Genomic DNA, 25,196 nt, shown 5'->3' with positions numbered 1-25,196 from the left:
CAGGTCAAAGACTTGGACACAAATGAAGACCAACAATGACATTCAGCGTTTGTGCTATATGTAGGAAATACCATGACAAAAATCACAGATCTTTTGAAGTTGAATGAAAAAAGAAACATTATTAATTAATACAGATCAACAATTAATTTTATTTATATTTATAACCTTCCAAGATCAGTTGATATTTAGGTTTAGTACTGACGAAAGCTCCCAATTTTATAAAATGAAATTTATAACCTAGAAACTTTTTTAAAAATCCAAAGCAGTCAATTTACTAAAGATACTGCTTAACTGAGCTGCCATTTAAGTCTCAAATATTTCTAGCCAGATAAAAATTTGAAGAAGAAATATAATCAATTTCTACAGAATATATTTTAAAGCATTTAATTTCTGCTGGCTTTTAGACTGGGAAGGGAGAAAATCTTCAAATATGTCCATTGCAATTAGGATTAACAACAACCTGCATAGATTTTTTTTTGTTCAACTGCAAGAAACTTTTTTGGTTATATTGTAAAAAATTTAAATGGAAAAATTAAGATAGCCTTATAAGTTTATTATAGGCAGATACTGTTTTTCTTTTATATATTCACTTAATGAGATTATTGAAATTTTACCTCTTTGAATAGACATCCAATAATATCAATGCTATTGACCAATCTTGGAGGTCTTTGAAGGCCTGGGATGGAAATGGGAGGTAGGTAGGTAGGTAAGAGGAATACAGGAGAAAACTACCTCAGAGGGTCTCACACAATCTCTATTTTTGATTCTCTTTAAAAACTGAATTTAGGGAGAATTCTGTGTTACTTGTCTCTAATGTAAAAATTGCTAACTCAGTTTGCACTATGGAAGATGTGTAAAATGAATGTATGTGGGGACTCTTTTGACCTTAAAAAATCCATCTGTTACTAAATTTCTGAAACACTATTCTGATAGAGACAACTCTTTTTCAGAGAATTCCAGAATCATAAACTCTCAGAGTAAAAAGAGACTTTAGAGGTCATCTAGCCAATTCGTTCTCAATTTCTTATCCCATCTACAAAAACTTCCAACTGGTCACATCTCTTTCATGTTAATGTTACATCTCTTTCATCCTTAAATATTCACCCTTTATTATTCTTTACCATTCATACTTCTATAAGCCCAGCTTTCTACCATTCTACTGATTCTCTAATATAGCACATAAAATTGGTATGGGAACAATCATCTCCTCAGCTGAGGCCTTCAGGACATGAATGGTCTTGGATATCAAATAATTTAAATAGAAAACTTAAACTATTGGAGAAAAATCCATTGTTCATGAATAGTCAAATCAATATAACAAGAATGACAATTCTATCTAAAATTATGTTTGTTAATTATTCTTATGAAATTCCCCAAGGACAATTTTGTTGATTTATAATAACAAAATTCACATGAAGGAACAAAAGTCAAGTATCTAAAGGGAAATAATGAAGATGGGAAAAGAGGGGAGGTGTGTCTGAACAAGATCTCCAAATAGAGTATAAAGCAGTAATCATTAAGACAATTTGATTCCCCAATTGATAAAGAGTCAAAGGATATGAACAGGCAGTTTTCAGCTAAGAAATTTAAGCTTTCTATAGTCATATAAAAATTTTCTGAATCACTATTGATCAGAGAAATGCAAATTTAAAAACTCTGAGAAACCACATCACAACATATTTGATTGACTAATCTGACATAAAAGGAAAATGATAAATATTGGGAAGATGTCAGAAAATTGGAACACTAAGGTATTTTTGATGGAGTTGTGAGCTAATTCAACTTCAGTACACTTGATCCAGTAATACCACTAAAAGATAAGTATCCCAAAGAGCTCATAAAAAAGGGGAAAAGACCTATGGGTAAAAAAAATTGATATCGTTCTTTTTGTCGTGAAAAAGTAATGGAAATTGAGGGAATTCCCATCAATTGAGTAATGTCTAAATAAATTGTGGTAGATGAATGAAATGGAATATTATTATGCTATTAGAAGTGGTGAGCAAATAGATTTCAGAAAACTTGGTAAGACATATTAACTGATGCAAAGTGAAGTGAGCAGAACTAGGCAAATATTACACAGTAACAGCATATTTTGGGATGATCAACAATGAATGGCTTAGCTCCTCTCAGCACTGCAGTACAATTACAAAAGACTCAAGTTGAAACTGTTATTCACATCCAGAGAAAGAACTATGGAGTCTGAATGCAGACCAAAGCATATTATTTTCACTTTTTTGGTTTTATTTGTGGTTTTTCCTTTTGTTCTGTTTCTTCTTTCACAAGGAGGAAATAGCACATATATAACTTATCAAATTGCTCGTCTGTTGGAAAATGGAGGGAGAGAGGGAGAAAAATTTGGAACTCAAAATCCTATAAAAATGAATGTTGAAAACTATTTTTACATGTAATTGGGAAAAACCAAAATTCCATTTTTAAAATGACAGTTAAGGAAAAAAGAGAAGTTTCTCATTGGAACACAACACATAGAAACACAGTAACACAGCATTTAACAAAACTCCAATTACTGAGGGAAAGACTTCTCATTTCTATTGTTCTATTAGAAACCAGAATTCAGGGAAGCCTGGAGGGATTTGCATGAACTGATGCTGAGTGAGATAAGCAGAACCAGAAAAACACTGTACACCCTAACAGCAACATGAGGGTGATGTTGAAGACTCACTCATTCCATCAATGCAACAATCAGGGACAATTTTGGGCTGTCTGCAAAGGACAGTGTCATCCGTATCCAGATAAGGAGCTGTGGAGTTTGAACAAAGTGCAAGGACTATTCCCTTTAACTTAAAAAAAAAACAAAAACGTATCTTATTGTCTGATCTTGTTATCTCTTAGACTTTTTGTCTCTTAAGGATATGATTTCTTTCTCATCACACTCAATTTGCATCAATGTACAACATGGAAACAAAGTAAAGACTGACAGATTGATTTTCTTGGGCGTGGGGATGGGGGAAGAGAAGTAAGATTGGGGGAAAAATCGTAAAACTCAAATAATGTCTTTAATAAAAAAAACTTCTCATTTGACAAAAAATGTTAGGAAAACTGAACAGTAGTTTGCCAATATGAATTTTAGATCAACACCTCATACCATATACAAAGATTAGCTCTAAATAAATAGCTATCAAAGGTCACATAATTTTAAAAAAATGAGATGAACAAGACAGAAATTACTTTTAGATCTGTGGAAAGAGGAAGAGTTGATGACTAAAAAAATTAAAGGAAAGATAATATGAGATAAAATGGGCAATTTTCATTTCATAAGATTTAAAAGTTTTTACAGCAAAAATATTCTTATTCACTTCTAAAAGTATATTATTTTTTAAAGAGAAAAATAAATGAAAAAACTCTAGATGTAAACTGAAATATATATATAAAAGCTTTTTCTTGCTTCCCCCACTCTCCACCCTATTATGCAGAAACATGGCTAATGTGGAAATGTGTTTTGCATGATCTCAGAAAGAGTTTAAATTGAATGGCAATCAATAAGAAATAGGATCAGCCAGAGGAAGTAGTTATTATTTTCCTTGTTTTACAGTTGAGGAAAAAGAGACAGAAAAAATTTAGGTGACTTGCCCTGAGTCACATAGCTAGTAAGTGTCTGAGACCAGATTTAAATTTAGACTCCAGATCCAGATTTATATTTCAGTCAAGGGTAAGGGAAGTAGAGGGAATTTACATCAAATTTTTCAGATAAATAAGAGACAAAAATTTCTCAATGTAAACTCAAGGAGGTGATAATAAACTTTAGGAAACAAGAGGAGGTTGAGAATAGCTTCTGTGGGAAGAAGAGAGGAAATCAAATAGGGATGAATAAGGATTCACTTGAGGTTAGATAATTTCATTTGTGGTGTCCAGAGTTTGCTTTTATGACTTCCTCTAATTCAATTCTTGGGACCAGTCCCTTATTTAGAGTAAGTTTCTAAATGACTTGATTTTGCTACTTCACCTTATACATCTAAGGTCTTCTGACAAGTAAGTAGCTAATATTTAGGAAGTTGTGATTTAGAAGAAAAATCTATGGTCCTCTAAAAGTGCAGAGAAGTGTATAATATAACATAACAACTTTGTGGAAATTTCCAATGCAGTCATATATCATTTAAAGGTCAATGAGAAAAAGATTTTCCTCACACTAAGCAGAATCCTTTCTAAACAGCTATCACTTTTGAATTTTCATGTGTTGAAGCTGATTTATATTTGTTTCAAAGCTATACCATTTTCTTAATACATGTTTTGGGGAAAGGAATATAGCACCTTTAAAATCCAGAAGCATGTATAAATTGATCTAGAAGTCCACTGGAGCTGTTAGTAAGGAGAACAACCATCTCCTTACATATAATCAGCAAATACTTTCAAAGAGGAGGAAAAGGCCTTTTTTGAAAGGATAAAGTAAAATCATTCTCCTCTATTTAAAGGAAGCACATCACAAGAAATTATTTCAATAATTAATTCATATCTTTAAGTTCATCCTGTTTTCAAAAAATATTTCTATCACATGCAAAGGGAGAGTCTAGGCAGTTGGAAAATCAAGGCAGCACAGTGAAAAGAGGACTTGAATTAAGAATGTATCAAGTTTGAGATCTGGTTCTATCATTTGGTTGCATGACTTTGGACTTAATCTCTCTGGGTCCTACTAAGGAGGGATTCACAGACAAACTCAAGGATCATTTTTAGCTTTGAATCTCGGATTGTGAGATACTAAGTCATCTTTGTTTTGTGACTTGTGTTGGTGGACAATGTACCAATTCTGATATAACTGACGACTTTGCATGAATTCGGTTAGTCTCTTTTTCATGTTATATATTTGTGGATAATGGGAGAAACATAATTTTAGGAGACTGAGAACTGGAGATGTTAATGAAGTGCAGTATATTAACAAAGATAACTTTTATGAGATGGTTTTAAAAATTAAGCAACAAATTTTAACAGAAAAAGGGCCAAATTATGTGTAGCAGGGATTTGAGTTCAACCACCTTTCCATGTAGCCTAAGTGGGGCAGTGGTTCAGAAGCTAGAATACTAGCTATAAAGTCAAGAAGACCTGAGTTCAAAACCTTTCTTAATCATTCACTAGCTTTCGGCAAGACGCTTTATCTTAGCCTTAGTTTTCTAATCTTCGGAATGAAGATAAAAATAACATCTACCTTATCAAGTTTCTGTGATGATCAAGTGAGATAACATATGCAAATCAACTTTAATTATCTCTTTAACTTTTCAGTTCTAGAAACATAATTCACCATTCAATTCTCTAAGGATTTCAAATAAAGTCTCTTCTCAAGCATTCTTTTCTTATTTCTTCTCAAAATATGTTAAACTCTCCTCTCATGTAATAATTTCTTGATTAACAGTAACCCTAACATGGCTGTTAAAGTCCCAAGGCTTCTCACAGACTCCTCTGCTAGACTGTCATTGTTCAAAATTCCATTATTTATTAAAGAAACAGTCGTTGTATTTACATCTCAATTGGAGAGGCTATTGAAGCTGATATTACATTTTGATAGTGAAGAACATCCCAAATGCTGTGCTGGAACCCACAAAATATCAGAACCAGGGAAAGACCTTCAATGAATTATATGAACCTTTGACAGAAGAGGATTAATGAAAATAAAATTTACAAGAATCATAAATTATGAGAAGGCCTGAATGGGGGTTGTATGCTATCTGCAAAATTGGAAAAGTACCTATAACTACAAGATCACAGACTCCTCAAAGTGTTTGAGTAAAGGAATTAAGTAGTCACATAAATTAATAATAGCTAGCATTTCTCACAAAGCAATGTGTATTATCATTTTATTCCTTCAACAACCCTGGGATGTAGGTGTTATTATTTTCCTCATTTATAGAAAAGAGAAATGGAAATTGAGTGAAGTTAAGTGACTTGCCCAGGGTCTCCTGAGGGAGAATTGGATCTTCTTGATTCCAGGTCCAACATCCTTTCCCACTGGGCCACATAGCTCCCTGATATAGTAGAAGAATGTTAGATTTGTAATTAAAAGATCTATAGACACTGGACTTTCACAAATACAAAGGATTCAAATTTTTTGTCTCTATGTGGATGGTAGGACTTTTTCATTCTTCTAGCATTGAAATCTTCAGCAAATCTCACATACATAGAGTTCAGCATTTCTGGGGACGTTTATCCTGAATCTGCCCTACATGAGCTTTTCACAAGGACTAGATCTCTTGGTATGACTTTCTTTACACAGACTCCTGAAGAGGATTTATAGTTACAAAATCTCATCAGAACATGATTTTTAAAAGCACATTTTAGGGGTGGCTAGGTGGCATAGTGAATAGAGCACTGGCTCTGAAGTCAGGAGTACCTGAGTTCAAATCCAGACTCAGACATTTAATAATTACCTAGCTGTGTGGCCTTGGGCAAGCCACTTAACCCCATTGTCTTGTAAAAAAAAATCTAAAAAAATAAAATAAAAAATAAAAGCACACTTTAGTAAAACAGAGTAGATTTCTTAAATCAAGATTCATAATGGTTTCTCCATATAGATAAGTAGAATATAATGAAATGTGCACAAATACCATATGTGATAATTATTGTTTCTCATTTATGTTCTTTCAACAAGCAATTTTAAGGGCAAACAATTTTAATTTTACAAATATTTTTAGTTCTTCTCCAGGAAATGTATAGAACTGATAAGATTAGCTTTCATAAATCCAATAAATGTCAGTTGAAACATGATGTTTCCTGACTTTATCTCCAAAATTAAATTACAGTTGTAGATAATTACCAGAAAGGAGATTCTCAAAGTTACTGAAGTGGGGACAGGGGAGTGAAAATGGTGAAGAAAGGAGAGAATTTTATTAAATAAACTTGGGGACAGCTAATTGACAGTCAAGTCAGGGCTAATACAAAATAAATGACAATGCAAAATCTTAAGGAGAAAATATAATATTTAAAATAAAATTATCACTCCTAAGTTCTAGGGTTCCTGTGAAGCCATCAATGACCATTTTTACAATACATTTTTCAAAATTCAAAATGGATTTTTAAATGTGATTTTTAAGTCAATATATCCTATATCACAGACAGGGCCATTAAAGTGAATAATGATTTTAAAAGTTAATGCAAAAAGATCTCAGTTTTCTATAACTCCTGAAAACGAAGGTAGTATGGTAGAGTGGGACAAGCCCCTGGATTGAAATCATGGTTCTGCTTACAAGCTGTGTAATCTTGAACAAATAATTTAGATTTTCTGATTTCTCTCATCCATAAAGTGCTCAACCTTTATGACACACCTCTCCGGGGAAAAAACCCCAAACATCAATTGGCAATAAACTTTTAAATTTAATTTTCATTATTAACATTCTCTGTCTCTCTATCTCTGTCTGTCAGTCTCTCCAGCAATCAAGAATAAGTGACTTACCAGGATCACACAACTAGTAAATGTTCAAATTTGAACTTAGGTCTTCCTGACTCTCATGCTCTTTCTACCTCTTAGACTTTTTCAACTAGACAAACAACAAAACAATAAACTAAACCTTGATTTGTAGCATTTTCCAATTTCTAATATATAAATTGCTCTCATTGAAAATATAACAATCAACTCTTGTAGAATCACCTTGCTTCCAACTCTAAATACAAAGACTTGAAAACTGAACTTGTAATGCTACTAAACTGAAAAATTATATATTGTTTCTTATTGGATTAAAAACAAGACCATAGGTAAAATAACTGGCTAACTAAATTACCATAAGAACATATGCAATCCAAGCTTCCTGCTTAACAATATTCCGATGTATTTGTTTTGGCATCCCTTTCCTACCTGGTCTGTTATTAGAGAAACACATTAAGATAAGGGAGTAAAGATCATCCCTGACATTTACTGTCAGGGAAAGCAGCGTATGGGATATATACTTAGTGAATGTCAAGGCATTGGATCTGGGTGTGAATCCTGAGGTTGCCTCTTTATGATCTTAATCTCTCCTGGTCTCAGTTTTCTCATATAAAAAATAAGGGATGTAGAACTAGACAATCTTAAAGATCTTATTTGTGTTGCCTTTTAGAGGTGGTAATGTAAATAGAGTGCTAGACCCGGAGGCAGAAAGACCCAAGTTCAAATCCAGCCTCAGATGCCTGCTATGTGATTCTAGGTAAGTCATTAACCTTAGTTTCCTCAACTATAAAATGAGAATAATAATAAAGTTACATTGTGAGAATCAAATGAGATAAGCTTGTAAAACAAAATACCTGTCTCATAGTAGAGATAATAAATGTCTATTTCTTTCCTTTGGGTCCTATGAAGTAGGAGGCATAAAATTATCAAAACGTCCATTAGACTTTTTAAATTAGCATATTACTGAATAGGAATAGTGAGGCTAGCAAGGTGTCAGCTTGACAATTCAGAGAATGGAACCTAAGAGATAGGAGAGAAACCAATTAAAAGAAGTCTTAAGAGTTTGACTGCACAAATGTGTTGAGGAGAAGAAGTCAGCATAAGATAGCATAAGGATGTGAGGGAAGAAAGAACAGATGCACTGTTGGAAGAGATGCTTAGTGGTGTGATGCATTCATTTATTGAAAGATAAGAATGAGGTGCTCCAGGGAGGAGAATAATTTGGAAAAGTGGAGGGAGCCTCTTACCTTACTAGGTGAAGAAGTCTTGCTACCTTTTCAGGTGTTCAGTCATCTCCAGTCTCCTTTCTAATATGAGAATCTCTATCAGGCATTTGAGGGATGGTGGGCTCTCTTTGAAATAAAAGGTTTGTGGGTTTATAAAGGACAGTATTGAGAGAGATTAGAAAGTTCAACTGAAATATGTATGATGACCTCAATAACATGAAGGAAAGACTTCAGCATCCCAATTAATACAATAACCTCCATGACTTCGGGATGAAGCATGCCTTCTGTCTTTCGGTAGAGAAGTAGTAGACTATGGGCATAGAAGGAACTCTACATTTTAAACCATGGCTAATGGACTGGGCTAATGCATCTAGAGGTGTCTAGGTGACTCAGTGAATCTAGTGCTAAGCCTGAAGTCAGGAAGTTTGTTGTTGTTCAGTTATGCAATTGGTTCCAACTCTTGATGATTCCATGGACCTTAGCACACCAGTCCCTTCCAGGTATGCTTCACAATCTCTCAAAGTCTGTCCAAGTTTGTGTTCATTATTTCTTTCACACAATCTATTCATCTTCTCCTCTGTTCCTCCTCTGTTGTTCCCTTTTCCTATTAACTTCAATCTTTCCCAACACAGAGAGTCTTTTCTAATGAATTCCAATTTCTCATTATGTGGCCAAAGTATTTTAAACTTCATCATTAGTATTTGACTTTCCAGGGAAAAGCCTGAATTAATTTTAAGTATTGATTGATTTGACTTTGCTACCCAAGGAACTCTCAAAGGTCTCTTTAAGTTCAAAAAAGTTCAATCACAGTTCAAACTGTTGCACTCAGTTTTCAATATATTGCTACTAGAAAATCATTACTTTGACTGTGAAGGCCTTTGTCAGCAAGGCAGTATCCCTACTTATTGGTATGTTGTCCAGATTTTTCTATAGCTATCCTTCCAAAGAGCAACTTTTAATTTCATGCTACAGTCAATGTCTTCAGTGATCTTTGAGTTCAAGATTATAAAAATCTGACAGTTTTTGTTTCTTCTGCTATTTGCCACCATGATCTTAGATATTTTGATGTGAAGCTTCAAATCAGTTTTTACACTCTCCTCTTTCACTATTACCAAGGCTTTTTAATTTCTATTAATTTTCTACCTCCAGAGGGATATCATCTACATATCTGAGATTGTTGATATTTCTCCAGGCATCCTAAATTCTGGATTCAGCCTCAGTCTAGCTATATAATCCTGGGCAAGTCATTTAATCTCTGTTTGTCTTAATCCACTGGAAAAGGAAATGACGAACCACTCCAGTATCTTTTCTGAGAAAGCCTATGGACAGAAGGGGCAGTCTATGGTTTGTGAGGTCATGAAGAGTTGGTAGGACTTCAACAACAACTTTGTACTGATGATCTCTTTTGTTTGACTGCATGTGTTAAAATGAAGCATTCTTCTGGGACTGGTGGAAGAGTCAGAGATTTGGGAAGTGGTGGTGATATTTTAAAAAAGAGTAACAATGAAATTTGTTTTAAAAAAGAAAATGGACAAACTGTGAATAACAGCTATTATCAGCAATACAAAGTTCCAAAACAATTCTGAAGGAGTTATAATGAAAAATGCTATCAATCTCCAGATGAGTCTGAATGAAGATGGAGAACACCTCTTTTAAAAAACTTTATTATTGCTGATTTCTTTCTCTTTTTTTTGGCTGTACTTTCTTTTGCAATATGGCTAAGATTGAAATGCTTTCTGTAATTTCACATATAGAATCTATATCAAATTACTTACTTTCTAAAGGAGGGTGAGGTAGGGTGAGAATTTGGAACCAAAAATTTTAAAAAGTAAATGTTAAAAATTTTTGTTTATATGTAATTTAGAAAAAAAATTAAATATAAAAAAGATGAGTTGAATCAGGATTGTGGAAGGCTTCTCTTTCATTCTTCTTTCCTCCTCCCTTTTCCACTTCCATGGATTTGGAGAAAAATGAAAAGAAAAAAGGTAGATAGTGTTGATAGCTAGCTCAGGCTTTCAATAAAATTAAAATATTAAAGAATGTTCATACCTGACACTTCATTAAGGAAAGTTTTTTTTTCAATTAGAAGTGAGGAGAGAGAGAGAGAGAGAGAGAGAGAGAGAGAGAGAGAGAGAGATAGTGAAAACAAGAAATGTAAACAAGAATTTGCCAGACACATTGATTAAAAAAAATTCCATTAACCTTGACTTGAACATTTCAGTAACAGAGACTAAACAAAACAATGGTAAATCTTTTCCTGTTTAATATCCTCTTTTCTAGGCTTATTTTTAACAAAAAATGTGTAGCAAATCGATTGGAGGCAAAGAACTACAATCTACTCCATTTTATCATTTAATCCAATCTATTTGGTAAATTTTACAATTTTTTTACAATTTTACAATTATTTTACAATTGCCGTACTAACCACCTCCTCTCCCCCTAGTTCCCCCTTTCCTAAATATAGTATATTTCATTTATAAGTCATAATAAGCCAGAGTTGGGCAATTATAGTGGAGTTTCCTCCATGGTACATTCTGAGAGATACACAGTGTCCTGGGAGATATTAAAAACTAGCCATTCAATCAAAAATCCATATTTATTGCTATGTGCCAAGACTTTGCTAGGAACTAGATATACAAAATATACAAAACCAGAATTGAACAATTTCTGATCTGAAGCACTTTTTTACCTTTTGTAAGGAGATTCAATAATTAAAAAATAAATACCAAGTGAATGCAAAGTAATAGTTTCTTCTACACTTGGGACTTATTAGGCCAGGGAAAAGAATATACATGAATAGAATGGTTTTGTAACTTTAAAAATATAGCTGAGGGGCAGCTAGGTGGCACAGTGGATAGAGCACTGGCCTGGAGTTAGGAGTACCTCAGAAAATGTGCCAGCTCAGAGATCTAGAAAGGAACTGAAATAATAACCTAGCTGTGTGGCCTTGGGCAAGCCACTTAACCCCAAAAAAAAAAAAAAAAAAAAAAAAACCCAATCTGAAAAAATAGTTGAAATTTGAAACTATACCCAAAGGGCTATAAAATTGGACACACTCTTAGATGAAGATACTACTAGGTTTTTATCCTAAAGGAATCAAAGAAAAAGGCTGAAATAACCTTCCCCCCCCAAGAATATTTGAACAGCTCTTTTTCATGGAGGCAAAAAAAATGGAAATTGAAAGAATACCATCAATTGGGAAAATGGATGAGCAAACTTTGATATATGATTGTATTACAAGAAATGACAAGAAAAAAGGTTTTAGAAAAACTTAGGAAGACATATTACAGGTGCAAAGTGAAATGAGTGGAATCAAAAGAACACTGAACACAGTATCAGACGTATTGTAAAGATGATCAACTGTGAATGATTTAGCTACTCTGATCAAGACAATGATACAAGACAATTTCAAAGGACACATGATAAAAAGTACTATTTGCTTTCAGAAAGAGAATCAATGAACTCTGAGTACAGATTTAAACTTACGTTTTTCTTGTTTTTTTTTTAAATTTGTGTTTCTTTGAAACAATGCTGATATGGAAATGTTTTATGTGACATTATGTGTATAATTGATCACATTCTACTTGATTTTTCAAGTAGGGTAGGGGAAAATGGAAGGAGAAAACTTGGAACTCACTTAAAAAATGAATGTTAAAAGATTTTATATGTAATTAAGAAACATTTAACAAAATAAAAAATCATTAAAAATATAGCTGATAGTGATAAACAAAGAATATTAACCCTGAAGAAGCTGAATATGGTCAGACTATCTTTTTTTTCTTTCTCTATAAGTATTCACCAGAATTTAAAGTCTGAGAACAGCATGGTAATATTTGTTATGACCTAATTTAAGTATCAGTGGGTAGAAAGGGAAATAAATAATGGTAGGTAAGACCACTGTAATCTCATAAGGGCAACTTGTATTTTTTTTGCTCTTCAGATTTTTTTGGAGAAACATTAACTAGGTTGGAACAATTATCAACAGGAAATGTTGATTAAACTAATGAAGTACTCTACGTTCTGTATTAGAAATATAAATAACAATGGCATTTATATAGCACTTTATGCTTGAAATTACTTTACAAATATTATCAAATTTTATATTCACAAAAATTCTATTCAAAAATTCATATATTATCATCCCCATTTTGCAGATAAAGGAATAGAGGCAGTCAGGTATTAAGTGACTTTCCCACTGGGGTCACATAGATAGTAATGTCTGCAGTCAATTTGAACTTAGGCATTCCCAAATCCCAATTCAAGCTCTCTATTCACTTAAGATGAACAAGTAAGTATTTTATCTCACTGTTTCCAAAACTCATCCTTTAAGCGAATTTTTCCTTCATTAAGAATCTTATACCAGTTTCTGCTAATCTGTTGTTCAAGACATATTCAATATGTTTGCCATTGTTACATGAATTATATCTGACTCAACTGTCATTTATTTATATATTTATTTATTTATTTATTTATTTGCATTCTAGAAGTAGAATCAATAACCATTGTTATACTAACTTGAGGGAACTGGAAACCTAATGAAAACTTAGACTGAAATAACTGAAGTAAAATGTTCAATGTCAGTACCACCTAGAGGCTATGGGACCTTAAGAAAGTCATTTAACCTCTGGGGATTTCAGTTTATACATCCCTAAAGTGAAAGGATTGGGCTATAAGATGATTCAGGTACTTTCTAGATCTCTGAGCTTGCACATTTTCTGAGTTCTTATTCAATGGTTAAATAGTAGACATAAGACAGAAGGAAGAACTTTTATGGACCCTTTAGAAAGCACAATGCATTGAATAAAAACCCCTGAGAATTTTTGGAGGCTTTTAAAACCCACCAAAAAAACATCAAATCTATTAATTAAATTTAGATGGGACAATTTGTTATCTGGTTTCATTTTGTGAATGTCAAGATGTCTTACTCATCAGTGGACACTGAATGAGAAGCTGATTGAGATTTGAATACTAGCCATAGATACAACTCATATTGCCATGGAAGCAGTCTTCTCTCAACACTTCAATTAGGGAAAGAATAGATTGAATCTGACAGACAACATCATCATTAAAGTAAAGGCAATAGAGGTGTGGGGGGGGAGAGACACAAATAGATGAACCCATCTTTTAATTTATAGGTTATTAATTCTTTAGAGATTGTAGGTAATGTTGAGAGTCAACAACAAGATTATGTCACCATTCTTTAATTCATATTTCTACTACATTCAAGTTCACTAAATTCGGGACTGGAGAAAAAGAAAAGCCAGCATATAGACCCTGCTCCCAAAGAGCTCTCATTCTAATAGGAGGAAGGACATATAAGCATATAACGATGTTATAAAAGTGTGCTATGGTGTAGTAGACATAAGTGTAGTATAGTGGAAAGAATGATGGACTTAGATTAACAGAACCATATTTCAAATGATACTTCCTCTTCCTCTCCTGTTAATGTTTTTCTCCTTTGTCCAGAAATTAAATGCCCAAAAGATAGAATAGGTGTTATTAAACTTAACTATCATAAAGAATAACTTTCAGTATCCCAACAGAATCTGAAATCCAATGATACTTTCAAAGGGAGAAACAGACTTTTTGTATCTTTATCTTTATCTACCCATAGGAAATCAAGTCTGACACATCCATGGGTTATGACTGCTCAGCCACATTATACCTTACTCCATTACCCTGGCAGGCTCAACTAGCTACCAACTCAGAGTTGAAATAGCAGTGTTAGAAGCAGAGATGTTTCACCCATCTTTATAGATGACCTAGGATAGTTGTGGTGATCCCTTAGTAAGAGTTGCCACCAAGAGTGTCCAGGTTTGGTTATCAAGTAGTTTTAATGTTTAAACTTTTCCTTTCATTTTAAAAATGTGCTTCTCTATCTGTTGATAAATAAACCTTTTGACTCATATAAGTTAGGAAAGGAATTTGAATCTCATTGCTATAAAAATATGGAGGTGAAAAGGAGCCAAATAAATTATTGTCAGGTAAGTCATATCCTTTAGACTAGAATGAATTTGTAAGATGGAAGATAGGTTTGGTTCATATATACACAGAGGATTTGAAAATGACTTGGAACCCAGACTTTCCAAATCCTGTTCATCCCAGAGGAAGGAAATTGAAGCATTTGGACTTTGTGTCTTCCATCATCTGGTTGTTTTTATACATACACCATAACTTAGGCAATTGTTGTAGTTCCACCTCTGGCTCTTAGTGCCAATATAAAAGTGGTTTGCAGTAATTTGGTCAGAAAATGGTCCAATCAAAAGTAATTGAAGTGGATATTAAGAAGACCATAGAGAGGTAACATTTGGTAAATGGGGAAAGGTCAAAGATGACACAGTATATTATTCTGGATGAATAGAAGGAGGAAAGGGAGGTTGAGTTCATCATTGAGCTCACATCTGAATAAGTTGAATTTGAATAATCAGTTCAACAAGCATTTATTAAGATTATGTGTTTAGTATGTGCAAATTACTGTGCTAGGGATACCAAGGTATTCAAAGATATGTCTTGTCCTCAAGGAAATCACATTTGAACCTTGTGTACCCACAAGATATATAGAATATATCCCAAAAATCTTAGTGCAGTTTTTTTGTCCTAAAACTTTTGGAATACCAAGGACAGTGTAAATAGGAACTGAGTTTTCATGAAATATCTAGAAATGGAGATGCAAAGAAATTTCTGCTAATTTACTCAAACTCACACAGGAAGTATCAGAGGGAAAATTTAAACCAAGGTCTTTAAATTAAGGAAATATGCAGATGTTAATAACTAAAATTCTTGGGAGAGACTGAGGGTGCTGCTAGCACAGTCATTTCAAGGAAATTTTTTAATGTGTACAAAAAGTCACTAGTATGTGCCTGCTCACACTCTTGACTCCTTGTTTCAAAACTTTCTCTTCCATGGCATAGAAACCATTTCACTCTGGAAACTTAGTTCCACTCCTTTACTACTTCGCACATTGGAAACTTCTTAGTCTCCCCTTCTGATGGGAGAGCTTCCAATTCAAGGAGCAGCAATGGTTCAACCACACCATCCACCACAGTACACCAAGCTGTACTACTGACTTCATTTCCCCATCATTTTCTCCCAGTTCCCTTCATTCCCCTGATTTCAAAATCCCTTTAATATTTTCTTTTTATTCATAGAATATATTCTCCTTCAGGGAAGGGATGTTTTTCTTTCTGCTTGCACTATATTCTCAGGGATTATAAATGTGTCTAGCATTTAATAAAGTGATGAACAAATCTGTCTTGAGTGGAAAAGTAAACTTGCTTGCTTTTCTTGAAGCTACTACATTTTTTAACTAATTTTTTCTTTTGCTCTCATTCCTAGTGATCTTATTTTCACTCTAATTTTTTCAGTTTAATGCAGTGGAAGGAACATTAACTTTTGCAAATGTTCACGAGTTAAGCCCTGAGTACAGAATCTTTTATCCAAGGTTCAAATCTAGTCTTTGGTTGAATTTCATTCTAAGGCTAAGTTCTGAAGATGCTTATTGTTAAGACTACTACTTATTTGTCCACACCTGGACTATTAATAGCAACCACAATATAAAAATAGGTAGCTTTATTGATTCTTTAAGCTGATTAAATGAATAAACAGAAAATTTTGCTCAAGAGAAAGGGAGAGAGAATGTTAACAATGAACAATATGAATAGGGGTTTGTGAAGGAAGTGTAACCTTAGTAGCAAAAATACAAATCTATCAAAAATGACTTTTTAAGCAAAGTATAACATGTTCTTTTAGTTGTAATCACTGTATCAGATAGATATTTAATTATATATGGAAAAGTATTATGGAATATTCATTTATTTTATGGTGAAACAAAATATAAATCAATAACATATTGTGGTCAACTAAAAAGAGATAAATTTAAAATAGTTCATAAGATTGACCCTAAAGAAAGGTAGCATAGCATAAATGTATGCTTGTATACATACATATATATATATATATATACATATATATACATACATACAAATATAAAATAGACCTCACATCTTATGGATATATTGCAGAGCTAAAATAATTTATGCAAAATGCTTTGAAAATTTTGAAGCAGAGTTAATGGGGGGGGTGGAGTCAAGATGGTGACATGAGAACATCCCTTCCTAGAAACTCTCCCCAAAATATGCCAAAAACCTTAAAATTATGGCTTTTACTAAATTTTCGAGACAGAACCCAGAAGATCATGGGAAAGCTCTATTCCATGGGAGTGGAGCAGCACAAGCAAGATTATCATACTGGAGTAAAAGAGCTCTAGTTTTGTGGGAACAGCCCTTGGGCACCTGGGTCCCTGGGAATCCTGATTTCTGGCAGCAGAAGCAGTTTTCTGACCTGCCAAACCAAGGAAATACCAAGCACAACTTGGAAGATCAGTGGAGAAACAGCTGCCAAAGTGAAGGGGAGCCAGTGTGATCTTCAGTGCAGTCATGGCCATCAGCATAGCTGTGGTCCTCAGTGCAGCCCAGATCCCAGGAAATAGAAGCAGATCTGCAGAGCCACCTGGCAGCTGCTTCTAGAGCTTACCACAGAAGGTAAGGGAGTGAAAGGAGGCTGTTGAGTTTTCTTCTCTGTCCCTGGGTCAGGACTCTGGTGCTTTGTCCATATTCAGACCCTGGTCACAGTCTAGCCCCCCATTGTCATAGAGCAAGGACCCTCCTCACAGATTCACAGCAGAAGAGTGTGCTTGTGGTCATCCACAGATGAGAGCACAGGCAGGGGAGCAGTCAAAGCCTCACATAAGACCTTGAAGGAACAGAGGTCCTTGCAGGAGTGTCCCAATAATACCCAAAAGCTCAGGAAGTACCCCAAAACCGAGGCACAGACCAGGGAAATGAGGACACAGAAAAAAAAGGAACCTGACCAAAGACAATTACTTTGGTCCCATGGAGGATCAAAATCACACTCATAAGATGACAAAGTCCAAGGTTCTGGTTCTAAAACCTCCAAAAAATATAGAAGTTGGCATCAGGCTATTTCAGAGCTCAAAAAAGATTTTGAAAATCAAGTAAGGGAGACAGAGGAAAAATTGCAAAGAGAAATGAGGGAGATGTAGGAAAAACATGAAAACTAAATCAACAGCTTAGTCAAAGAGATCCAAAAGAATTCTGAAGAAAACAATATAATTAAAAACTGGTTCAGGTCAGTGGAAAAAAAAAACAGTTCAAAAAAGTAAATGAGGAGGAAAAAATACCTTAAAAAGCAGAATTAGATGGGAAAAAGAGATAAGAAAGTTCTCTGAAGAAAACAACTCCTTCAAATGTAGAATGGAGCTAAAGGAAACTGATGACTTTTGAGGAATCAAGACACTAAAACAATATCAAAAGAATGAAAAACAAGAAAAAATGTGAAATATTTTATTGAAAAATTAACAGATCTGGAAAACAGATCCAGAAGAGACAATTTAAAAATTATTGTGCTACCTCAAAGTTATGATCAGGAAAAGAGCCTTGACTTCATTTTTTATTTTTTAGTTTTTTAGTTTTTGCAAGGCAAATGGGGTTAAGTGGCTTGCCCAAAGCCACACAGCTAGGTAATTATTAAGTGTCTGAGACCGGATTTGAACCCAGGTACTCCTGACTCTAGGGCTGGTGCTTTATTCACTGCTCCACCTACCCACCTGCCTTGACTTCATTTTTAAAGAATTTCTACTGGAAAATTGACCTGATATCCTGGAAGCAGAGGGCAAAATAGAAATTGAGAGAATCCACTGATCACCTCTTGAAAGAGATTCCAAAATGAAAACTTCCAGGAATATTATAGCCAAATTCCAGAACTCCTAAGTGAAGGAGAAAATATTACAAGCAGCCAGAAACAATCCAAATATTATGGAGCTGCAGTCAGGATCACACAGGACTTAGCAGCATCCACATTAAGGGCTCATAGGTCTTGGAATATAATATTACAGAAGGCAAAAGAGCTAGGAATGCAACTGAGAGTCAACTATCCAGCAAAACTGAACATCCTCTTCCAGGGGGGAAAGATGGACTTTCAGTGAAACAGGGAATTTCAAATGTTCCTGTTGAAGCAACCAGAACTGGACAGAAAGTTTGATCTTCAAGTACTGGACTCAGGCAAAGCATAAAGAGAATGGACAAGAAGGGTAAATCATGAGGGACTTAATGATGATGAACTGTGTGTATTCCTGCATGGGAAGATGATACTGATAATACTCATATGAACCTTCTCATTTAATAGAACAGATAGAAAGAGCTTTTATAGACAAGACACAGGAGGGAGTCAAATATGAAGGCATAATTTATTTTTTAAATGGAGTCAATGGGCAAAAAGGAAATGTACTGGGAGAAAGGAAAGGAAAGGTAAAATGTCTAAGATATTTCATGTAAAAGTCAAGAAATAGCTTTTGCAATGGTGCGAAATGGAGGAAGGTGAGGGGGATTGAGGGAACCTTCATTCTCATTGCAAATGGCTCAGAAAGGAAACAGCATACATAATTAATAGGGCATAGAAATCCAGAAGGAAAAAGCAGAGAAAGGGGATGAGGGAAGGGAGAGGGGATGTAAGAGATAGAGGAGAGGGTAGAACATAGGAGAGGATAGTCAGATATAACACATTTTCTTTTTTCCTTTTTGTAAAGTGGTGGGATTGGGTGACCTGTCCACGACCAAGGGGCAGGGTGGATGCTGGGTCTCTGGGGTGGGATGTAGGCTTGGGGCCTCCTGGACCCAGGGCTGGTGCTTTGTCTGCTTGGTCATTCAGCTTTCCCACAGCACACTTTTGAAGAGGGACAGAGTAAAAGGAGAGAGAAATATAATAATTGATACTAGGGAGAAATGGATAGAGGGAATTACAAGCAGCAACAGCAACTGTAGAAAAATATAGAAGTAACTTTTCTGATGGACTTATGATAAAGAAGGCAGTCCACTCCAGAGACAGAGCTGATGGTATCAGAACAAAGACTGAAGCATATTTTCCCCCTCTTTCTTTCACTTTATTTCTCTTGAGGTTTTTTTTTTATTTCTGTGGGGGGAGGGGGGATTATGCTCACTCTTAAGACTATTTTAGTATTGTGTAAATAAATTAAAAAATAAAAAGATAATTTGAAGCAGTAAATGAATGCTAGTTATTTCTATTATTATTATTATTATTATTATTATTATTGTTATTATTATTATTATTATTATTATTATTATTATTATAATGGATGGAGAGTTCTCAATGAGGATGACCTGAATTTAAATACTGCTATTTAAGCACCCTGGCTATGGGCTCTTGGGCAAGTCTCAAGCTCTCAGGGCATCCCTGAATTCCTCTAAAGGGATAAGCTACAGAATAGTTGGCCATTTGCATTTCTAAAAGAAGTTACTTCACCAGTAAAGTCATAGATAAATATGGTGATGACTGTGAAGGAAGCAAGAGTAATCTTTAAATAAACAATCAAAGCATTACTCTATGAAACTGAATTCCTAATTGATTCTTCTGGGCTCAACTGCTCTTCTCATGCAACCACTAGAGAAGATCTAAGGAAAGCAGAGATATTTTTGAGTTTCTATGTCTTCAAGGAAAGTAAAACAAAGAAATTTTGGGTGTGAGAATAGTGGAAGTTTTCAGAAGATTCATCCATCTTATTACTTCCAATCTGATTCATAAATTTACTAGGTTCTGCCTACCTCTCCAAATTCTACATCAGAGGATAAATGGCAGGGTCCCTCCTTTGCAAGGGTTTGTTTTGTTTTTGAAGCAAGTAGAACCAAAGGTTATCTGCACTCCAAGTAACTGCAATCTAGTTATATTAATAGGACTTAATTTACTGAGACTGTTGGAAAAAGTGAAAAGTAAAAAAGAAGAGTCAAGAAATCATACATTTTGAGCAGGAAGAAACCTCACAGGCCATTGAGTCTTACCCCTTCATTTTTCAGATGAAAAAACTGAAGTCAAGAAAACTAAATGTGACTTGCCTATGGTTATTTAGTGACAAAAACAAGATTTGTACTCACACATCTGCTTTAAAACCCAATGTTTCACTATTCCACGCTCTATCCCATATCTTACCTTCCTTCCTATTATCTCCATTTTTTCTGTATAATATCTTTGTACATAGCAATTTCCATTTTCCATTTTCATTATTAAATTATGAGTTTTTTGAGAGCAAGGACTGATTTTTCCTTCCTTTGTATTCCCAGAATTTAGCACAGTCCCTGTCTCTTAGAAGATGCTTAATAAAGATTTATTGACAACATTAAAAAATACATATAAACATATACATATGTCCACATACACATCTGTGTATGTATGTATGTATGTATGCATGTCTATATACAAATGAAAACACATATTTCTGTGTTTTGTGTAGTTTTCAAGGGATGGCTAAGTGGGTGAGCTATGAGCCTGATTCTTTACTGTTACTCTCTCCTGATTATCTCTTGTAATGAAAAAAGTATGTTGTAATCCTGAACATACTACCTATGAGTATTTCAATGATCATTTTGTTTTTGTCCATGACTACAAAACCAAAAAGGGTTTTTTTCACACCAGGTTCTAAAAGGCCACCAGATGGAGCTGTCACAGCAAGAAAAATAAGACTGTCTCCTCTTCCTCTTATCCAAAAGTAAAAGTTAAGGCTTTCTGTTTTTCTCCCCAACAAAAAAAGAATAAAAAGTAAGGTTTTGAGAATCCCTGAGCTTTTACACTTTAGTTAAGCATCAAAATACTCCCCCACCCTTTAATTTTTTTTTTAGCAATAAATGCTCTCTACATTCAGTCATATTCTGAAATTTAAAGAGTTGTTTTGAAAAAGATGCTAATAAATAAGTTTATCTTTAGTATCTAGGGCTCTACCAAGAGTCAAAGTTGTTTTTTCTATTTCCTTTTCTGGTAGCATTCTTTTTCCTTCTCTTTTTACCTCCTGCCAGCCACCTTTTTCCTTGATTAGATATAATACTGAATTGAACCTTGGGACCCTTAGGGGACTGCAATTTTTTTGGAATCAACAAACTCAAAATGATTTTCATAAACAATATCAAGATGTTTTAATTCCTAATAGAGTAAATATAATAAATATAACCCACAGAACAACTCTGCGATCCTCTGTAATTTTGAAGAGAGTAAAGGGGCTAAGACTTGTGAATAACTCTGGCTCAGTGAATAGAGAAGTAGGTATAATGATAGGAAGACCTGGGTAAAATTCCAGTCTCATTGGTTGTGTGAGTCCCTGGTCAAGTCAATTAATCACTAAGTACTTTGGGTAACATTCTAAGTGATAGCCAACTTGCATCAATTGAGGGAATGTTCCCCTCAAAGGAATTCCTTTTACCAATGAAATCACAGATCTAGTTACTATCCTTACTTAAGGATTTCAAGGCTTTTAAATTCTATTAACTTGGATACTCCCTTTTCCATACATATACACTTACTAATCTGAATTTTAGTAGACTATTTTTCTCAGTGGTTGAACTAGAAAAAAAAATTCAACACTTGATAGCCAAGGCCGAACTCTAGACTTACTTTCAGGACCTCCAAAGGTCTATTTTGGGGCCTGAATGAAGGTATTTCTTACTTGGTCTAATCAAAATAACTCACATTAAAACCATTATTTAACGTTTACAAAGTGAGTTCTTCATGGTACTTCAGTCAGATCATAGAAATCCTAAGAAATGAAAGAAAAGGACAAAAATTATGGAAAGATAATTAATAGCTTGGTAAAAGAGGCATAAAAAATAAAAACCTTCATGAAGAAAATAACAACTTAAAACAAATAGGGGAAAGGATGGGTGAGGTGGGGACAGAGGTAAAAAATTTCATTGATGGAAATGATTCCTTTAAAAGAAGACTTGACCAAATTGGGGGAAAGGCCCAAAACCTCACTGAAAAAAAAATGAGTCTTTAAAATTTATAATTGGATGAATAAATGAGAGATCAAGGAATAATAAAATGAACTCAAAAGAATGAAAAAAATAAAAGAAAATGTAAACTTTAGAGGGGTAAAAAATGTAGAAAATAGATTAAGAAGAGATAGCTTAAGAATTACTGGACTACCTGAAAACCAAGATCAAAAAAACAGAGTATGGTCATCAAATTTCAAGAAATTATAAAGAAAACTGCCCTTATATACTGAGTAAAATAGAAGTTGAAAATAGAAATTGAAAGAGATCCCAATGTGAACACTTCCAGAAATATCATGGCCAAATTCCAGTGCTTCCAGATCAAAGAAAATAGCACAATGAAGATCACAAAAGATTTAGTAGTTACCCATAAACCATATTTCCAATTCTTTGAATTGGAAAAGATTAGTTTATGTCCTAATCCTAAAGAATGAAAATACCAAAGAATGTCCAGATTATTGAATAATTATAATCATTTCACATGTCAGCAATTTTATTCTCCAGATTCTGCAAGCTAGTCTTCAGGAATATGTGAACCAAGAATTACCAAAAGTACAGTTGAGTATTTGAAGAGACAAAGGAACTAGAAATTAATTGCTGACATATGCTGATTATGGAGAAAACAGAGATCTAGAAAAGTTGCTACTTCTGCTTAATTGACTGCATGAAAGTCTTTGTGAGAATCATAATGCAAACTAGCAAGTCCTTAAAGAAATGGGAATACCAAATCATCTCACTTGTTTCCTGAGTGAACAAAGAAGCAACAGTTACAACCAAACATAGAATAACTGATTGGTTTAAGATTGAAAAAGGAGTATGACAAACTGTGTATTTTCATTTTATTCATTTAATTTACATGTGGAGTACATATTCAAAATGCTAGGCTCGGTGAATTGAAAGTGAGAATTAAAGCTGCTGACAGAATTATCAACAATCTTAAATATGCTGATGATAACACTAATGATGGCAAAAAGTGAAGAGAATTAAGAAGCCTCTTGAGGAGAATTAAAGAGGAGAATGTGAAAACAAGTTTGAAGTTTAACATCAAAAAAAAAAATCTCGGCAACTGGTCCCATCAATTCCTAGCAAATAAGAAGATACAGTGGAAGCTCTATCAGATTTTATATTTTTGGGTTCAAAGATCATTGCAGATAGAAACTGCAGCAATGAAATAGAAAGATACTTTCTCTTTGAAAGGAAGGCTATGACAGATCTGCACAGCAGAGATCCTTTCTAACAAAGGTCTGTATAGTAAAAGCTACGAATTTTCTGGCAACAATGTAGGGCTGTGAGAGTTAAACAATAAGGAAAGCTGAGTGATACAGAATCCTGTGGAGCAGACTTTGGAGAGTCCCTTGGACAGCAAGGAGATCAAATTAGTCAATACTTAAAGAAACTAATTTAGACTATTCACTGGAAGATCAAATTCTGAAGCTAAAACTTAAATATTTTGGTCACAGAAAGAAAAATCAGAATTCATTGGAAAAGATGTTGCTAATGGGAAAGATTAAAAGTAAAAAGAGGAGATGGCACAGATGGATAAACAGTATCATGGAAACAATGAACATTAATCTGGACAGCTTTGAGAAACAGTTAAGGATAGAAGGACCTGGCACACCATGGTTTGTGGTGTCACAAAGAGTTGGACATGACAAAGCAACTAATATTAATATCAACAACAATATTAATAACAACAATGAACATCAATTAATAGCAACTAATATTAATAACAACAATAAAAAAAGCAGAGGACTTGGAATATAATATTCTGGAAGACAAGAGTTGACGTCACAACCAAGAATAGCTTTCCCAGCAAAACTGAATATTATCCTTCAAGGGCAAAAAATGCATGTTTAATGAAATAAAGGACTTACAAAAAATCCTGATGAAAAAACCAGAACTGAATACAAACTCACAAGAAGTTTAAGACGGTCAGTCTCAAAGACAAATCATAAGAGACTTAATAAGATTAAACTACCTTTCTATATGGGAAGATGATGCATTTACCTTCTAAGAACCTTATCATTATTAGTGCAGTTAGAAAAATTCTACAAAGAAAGGAAGTTGGAGTGAGCCGATTATAATGGATTATATAAAAAATGGATAGTTAAGAAAGAGGGATACCCTGGGAGAATGGGGAAAGGAGAGGAATAATAGGAAAAGTTATTTTACATGAAAGAGGAAGAATTGTAGTGTTGTTTTGTTTTGTTCTTTAGAGTGGAGAGAGAAAATGTATCTGGGGGAGGAAACATATCAAGCTCATTTACATTCAGATTGGTTCAAAGAAAGCAAAATATATTGGCATACAAACAACTGGTAATAGAACTATCTTACCCAACAGAGAAGTGGAAAGGAAGAGGATAAAAGAGAGGAGGGGGAGTTGATAAAAGGGTGGGCAGACAAAAGTGGCCAGAAGCAAAATAGATTCCAGAGGAGGGACAGGATTAAAAAGAGAGAAAGATAAACAAAGGAAAAATAGGATCAGAGGAAATGCACAATTAGAAATAACTGTAAATGTGAATGCAATGAAGTCACTCATTAATTGGAAGTGGATAGCAGAATGGATTAGAAACCAGAATCCAACAATATTTGATTACGAATAACACATGAAACAAAAGAGACACACAGAGTTAAAATAAGGGACCAGAGCAGAATCTGTTATGCTTCAGCAGGAATAAAAAAGCAGGGGTAGCTATCCTGATCTCAGACAAAACAAAAGAAAAATAAACCTAATCAAAAGGATAAAAAAAGGGGGTGGCT

The sequence above is a fragment of the Macrotis lagotis genome, chromosome 3, assembly GCF_037893015.1.
Source record: "Macrotis lagotis isolate mMagLag1 chromosome 3, bilby.v1.9.chrom.fasta, whole genome shotgun sequence".
Classification (NCBI taxonomy): Eukaryota; Metazoa; Chordata; class Mammalia; order Peramelemorphia; family Peramelidae; genus Macrotis; species Macrotis lagotis.
The sequence above is the reverse complement of the archived record's forward strand: the minus strand, read 5'-3'. Positions refer to the sequence as shown.